Here is a 6,000-nt window from a genome sequence, read left to right as displayed (position 1 = left end):
GAAGATGCCAACTCACACAACTCGCCTAATTTGATAGGAGACAAAACGGTTAATAACGTCTGTAACATTTATGTCACTCCAATTATGGTACTCAATGTTATAAAACGAATGGATCCCCATAAAGGAGCAGGAGCAGATGGTATACCTGCAATATTTGTCAAAAAAAGCGCATTTGCATTAGCATATCCTCTTTCCATCATTTTTAACAAATCTTTATCTACAGGAACTTTTCCGTCAGCCTGGAAGAAATCTTTAATTGTTCCACTATTAAAAAATGGAAATGGTGAATTAATCTGCAATTATAGACCCATTTCTATTCTCGTTACATTTGCAAAAATTTTTGAGAAAATGGTATATCCTGTGTTAGAATGGCATTTCAAACAGGTAATTACTCCATTTCAGCACGGTTTTTTTAGTCGTAGATCGACGTCGACAAATTTAGTATCTTTTACCGACATTGTTACCACTGCAGTCGATTCACGCCAGCTTGTTGATGTCATCTACACTGATTTTAGTAAAGCATTCGACAAGGTCCCCCATACTATATTACTCAATAAGTTATCCGAATATGGTATCCTCGGTCGTTTGCTCGACTGGTTCAAATCCTATCTTGACAATAGGGAATCTGTAATAGTAGTCAATGGCTATGAATCTAAACCATTTAAAACACTTTCTGGAGTACCGCAAGGGTCTCATTTAGGTCCAATATTATTTAATATATTCATTAACGACATATGCGACTGTTTCTGTAATGCTAATTATTTCTTATTTGCTGACGATCTTAAATTTCTTCGTATCATCTCCTCCCCTAACGATGTTGAATTTCTCCAATGCGATTTGAATCGATTAAGCGACTGGTGTGACGGGAATGGAATGAGTCTCAATGTTAACAAATGTCATCTGGTCAGTTTCAGCAGATTGAAATCCATTCCACAAAGAACATACAGACTTAAAAATGTCTGTTTACGAGAATTGACTGAGATTCAAATCAAATCAAATCAAAAATCTTTATTCAATATAGAAGTGTTTACACTTGCTTATTGATGGTCAAAAATCTACCACCGGTTCGGAATTTAGCACCTCGGACCTGAGAAGAACCGGCGAAAGAAACTCAGCGGGATATTTTTTTTTTTTTTCCATTTTGCATGTACAATAATAATTATATTTTAGTTATTTGAAACAGCCTGGAGGCGATCATTTCATTCCCAAGGTGTGCAGTCAACTAAAAAGTCATTAGTGTTGTAATATCCTTTAGCACACAAACGCTCTTTAACGATTCTTTTGAATTTTATAATTGAATAATTTTGAACGTTTTCTGGGATCCTGTTGTAAAAACGTATACATTGCCCCAAAAAAGAGTTACTAACCCTGTGTAATCGGGTACTTGGAGTAACAAGTTTATTCTTGTTCCTACTGTTAATAGAATGTACGTCACAATTTCTGGGAAAATCGTTTATGTTTTTGCGTACATACATAACATTATCAAAAACAAATTGAGAAGCGACAGTCATTATTTTAATTTCTTTAAATTTATCCCTTAACGAATCTTTTGGGCCCAGGTTATAAATTGCACGAATAGCCCTCTTCTGCAGTACAAAAATAGTATTAATGTCAGCTGCATTACCCCAGAGTAGGATGCCATACGACATTATACTGTGGAAATAACTGAAGTACACAAGGCGAGCCGTATCCACATCAGTCAAAAGTCTAATTTTTTTTACCGCATAGGCTGCAGAGCTGAGTCTATTCGCCAACTTATTTATATGGGGGCCCCATTGGAGCTTAGAGTCTATTGTCATACCAAGGAACTCTGTTGATTCTAAAACATCTAATGCTTCCCCGTTTAAGCGTACACTCGTTTTGACACATCTTACATTGGGAGTAGTGAATTTAATACATTTAGTCTTTTTACTATTTAACATTAAATTATTAACACTAAACCAATTTACTATTTCAGAGAGAGTATTGTTCACATCGTCATATATTGAAAGACGTCTTTTTATTTTAAAAATTAAAGAAGTATCATCAGCAAACAATACTATCTCGAGTTTATCACCTAGGAGATGTGGCAGGTCATTTATATAAACAAGGAAGAGGAATGGTCCAAGAATTGATCCTTGAGGGACCCCCACAGTAACTGGAGACCCGGGAGATCTCTTTCCATTTACATCAACCCTCTGAATCCGATTGCTCAGATACGAAATCAGAAGACTGAGTGCAGTGTCCCTAATTCCATAATGACGTAGCTTCCTGACCAAAGTTTCGTGTTGCACGCAATCAAAGGCCTTAGATAAATCACAAAATATCCCTAAGGCATCCTGTGACTCCTCCCAGGCCCTGTAAATATTTTTAACGAGCTCAACACCAGCGTCAGTTGTCGAGCGACCCCTTGTAAATCCAAATTGTTTCTTGTGTAGCAACTTGTTATTGTTAAAATGTACTAGCATTTGATTTAGTAATAACTTTTCAAAGATCTTGCTAAGAGTTGGTAGTACAGAGATGGGCCTATAGTTGTTGGGGTCTGATGTGTGACCTGACTTAAATATTGGTAATACTCTACTATGTTTCATGAGGTCAGGAAACACGCCACTAAGGACACATTTATTAAATATAGTGACAAGGTAGGGTGCGATTACATCAATTATTGAATTGACTACCTTGACAGAGATCCCCCACAGATCGGCCGTTTTCTTAATATCTAGTGATCTGAAGGAACTTATTACATCACTTACACTTACTGTATTAAATTTAAAGCTAATATTACATTTTTCCACGTGGTTTTTTAATAATGATTCAGCAACGGTAGGAGAGGAATTTAATGAGTTAGTAGTCGAAAATGGAATGTCAGCAAAAATTTTTTCAAAAACAGTTGCAACATCCCGATCTGAGGAAAATAAATTGTTGTCAATAGATAAGCTAAAGTCGGAGATGTTATTTTTGACTCTTCCAGTTTCACAATTAATAATTTTCCATGTCATTTTAATTTTATCAGGTGCGTCAATAATTTTTTTTTTATATGCAATGATTTAGCTGTATGACATACACGTTTGAACAGTTTAGAGTAGGCACTAACATAACTGATAAATGAAAAAGACCGGTTGTATGATCTTTCACTATAAAGTTCATACAACCTCTGCCTACTCTTGTGAATTCCGACAGTCGCCCAATCATTAAATTTAAGAAAATTCCTAGAATAGACTGTCTTGGAAGTAAATGTGGCATTAAATTCTGTTTTAATTAATTTAAAAAAATTGTTATAAAGCTCATTAGAATTATCATTTAATTGTAAATATGAGAGCTTTGCCATGATATTACTTCTGAACTTCTCAATTCGATACAAATTGATTGGAACAAATGTCTGTTTTAAATCCTTAGCATTATTTTTTATTTGCGAATTAAATGAAGCCAACTGTCCACAATGATCAGAACTTAACATATTTATAATACATTTATGATTAGGTACACAGTTGGTAAATATGTTGTCAATACATGTTGCAGTGGATTCAGTGATTCTAGTTGGCTCTAAGAATAAGTTAATGAGGTTATATGAATATAATAATGATCTGAATCTAATACTTGTGCTATAGTTTTCTAATAAGTTTATGTTAAAGTCACCACAAATAAAAATATATTTACTTGATCCAGATAATTTCAATAATGCACTTTCCAATATTTTCTCAAATGCTTCATATAACCCGCTAGGAGGTCTGTATACGCATACAACAATGACATGCTCAAGCTCTGCACAGGCTATTTCAATAGTCTGCTCAATAGAAAGGCTCACAACATCCTTACGTTCTTTAAATTTTAGATTTTTGTTAATAAGTATTAATGAGCCACCACGTATAGCTTTTTTTCTACTGAACATACTAGCCATCTGGTGACCACTGAAATTAAACATAAACTGATAATTTACAAGCCAATGTTCTGTTATACATAAAATATCAATGGCATTACTGTTTATGAATAACTCAATTTCTAAATCTTTTCCAGCCATTCCTTGAATGTTTTGGTGCACCAGGTTTACAAGTTTACTATTATTATTGTTTTGATTATTTCTAATTTTAAAATTTAGGAATTTATCCAAAGTTAAATTACTATTAGGTAAATTAATATTAGTATTAATAATACTTGAGCCAGAGACTACCTCTTTTGTCCTAAAATTCAATTTAAATTACTTTTATCAGTGTTAATATAAATTAAATTGTTATTTTTATTATGCATATGATCCTTGGTAACATTAGGCATAAAATAATTATTAATATTGTAAGCAATTAGGTTACCAATTGTCTTCTGGATTTTATTGGTAGGTACGTAGTACCTCCTGTCAACTTAAATCTATATATGAATTTATTAATGTCAAATAACATAAAATCATTGCTACAATGTCGGGTCAAATTGTATAAACATACATTTAAGTCATAAATATGTAAATTCTGTGCATCTGTCAAGGTATGTGAATATGGAAATATGGATTCGTGATCTAGGCATCATTATTGACAAAAAATTACGTTTTCACACTCATATTGATTCCATTTGTTCAAAGGGATTTAAAAGTCTTGGTTTCATTTTACGCAATTGTAGTGATCTAAAAAATCCTTCGACTTTGATCACATTGTACAACGCTTTTGTCCGTAGTGGACTTGAGTATGGCAGTGTAGTCTGGAACCCGCACTACGATGTTTACGCCAAAAGGTTGGAAAGCATTCAAAAACGTTTCTTATGGCATCTCTGCTTTAAATTCGGCTTAGCAAAAAACTCCCTAATTACAAAGATCGAATAGCCTTTTTCAAAATTAACACCCTTGCCGATCGAAGACGCTTACTGGACAACATGTTCATCTATAAACTGATTAACGGCACTTTGGATTGTCCAGACTTATTATCGCGGATACATATTTCCGCGCCTTCCAAGTCATTACGCACTAGCAAACGCACGATTTTTTCAGAGCATATGTCTAAATCTAATTTGGGTCATTACTCCCCTCTCAATAGAATTATGAGAGCCTATAATTCAATAAGCGGAAACAAAGATTTAGATATTTTCGATAATATGAAAAAAATTAAAAGTAAAATATTAACTATAAAATATTAACTATAATTGCTCAAAATTGTTAGTTTAGATAGTTTAATTGTGTTCTTATCTTTATTTTAATTTATTGTTGTTTTGTAATAGTGTTTAATTAGCATTTTTTACCTTCCTTTTGTTGTCGCTTAACTTTTATTTTGTGCATGCTGTTATCACCTATAAGTAAGATACCACTAGTCTTACTTTTTATTCCTGTATCTGGATTGTTTTTAGTGTGTATTTTGTTGGTGATCTAATAGATAGATAGATAGATAGATAGGCAGGCAGGCAGGCAGGCAGGCAGGCAGGCAGGCAGGCAGGCAGGCAGGCAGGCAGGCAGGCAGGCAGGCAGGCAGGCAGGCAGGCAGGCAGGCAGGCAGGCAGGCAGGCAGGCAGGCAGGCAGGCAGGCAGGCAGGCAGGCAGGCAGGCAGGCAGGCAGGCAGGCAGGCAGGCAGGCAGGCAGGCAGGCAGGCAGGCAGGCAGGCAGGCAGGCAGGCAGGCAGGCAGGCAGGCAGGCAGGCAGGCAGGCAGGCAGGCAGGCAGGCAGGCAGGCAGGCAGGCAGGCAGGCAGGCAGGCAGGCAGGCAGGCAGGCAGGCAGGCAGGCAGGCAGGCAGGCAGGCAGGCAGGCAGGCAGGCAGGCAGGCAGGCAGGCAGGCAGGCAGGCAGGCAGGCAGGCAGGCAGGCAGGCAGGCAGGCAGGCAGGCAGGCAGGCAGGCAGGCAGGCAGGCAGGCAGGCAGGCAGGCAGGCAGGCAGGCAGGCAGGCAGGCAGGCAGGCAGGCAGGCAGGCAGGCAGGCAGGCAGGCAGGCAGGCAGGCAGGCAGGCAGGCAGGCAGGCAGGCAGGCAGGCAGGCAGGCAGGCAGGCAGGCAGGCAGGCAGGCAGGCAGGCAGGCAGGCAGGCAGGCAGGCAGGCAGGCAGGCAGGCAGGCAGG

Source organism: Vanessa tameamea, chromosome W, assembly GCF_037043105.1.
Source record: "Vanessa tameamea isolate UH-Manoa-2023 chromosome W, ilVanTame1 primary haplotype, whole genome shotgun sequence".
NCBI lineage: Eukaryota > Metazoa > Arthropoda > Insecta > Lepidoptera > Nymphalidae > Vanessa > Vanessa tameamea.
The sequence above is the reverse complement of the archived record's forward strand: the minus strand, read 5'-3'. Positions refer to the sequence as shown.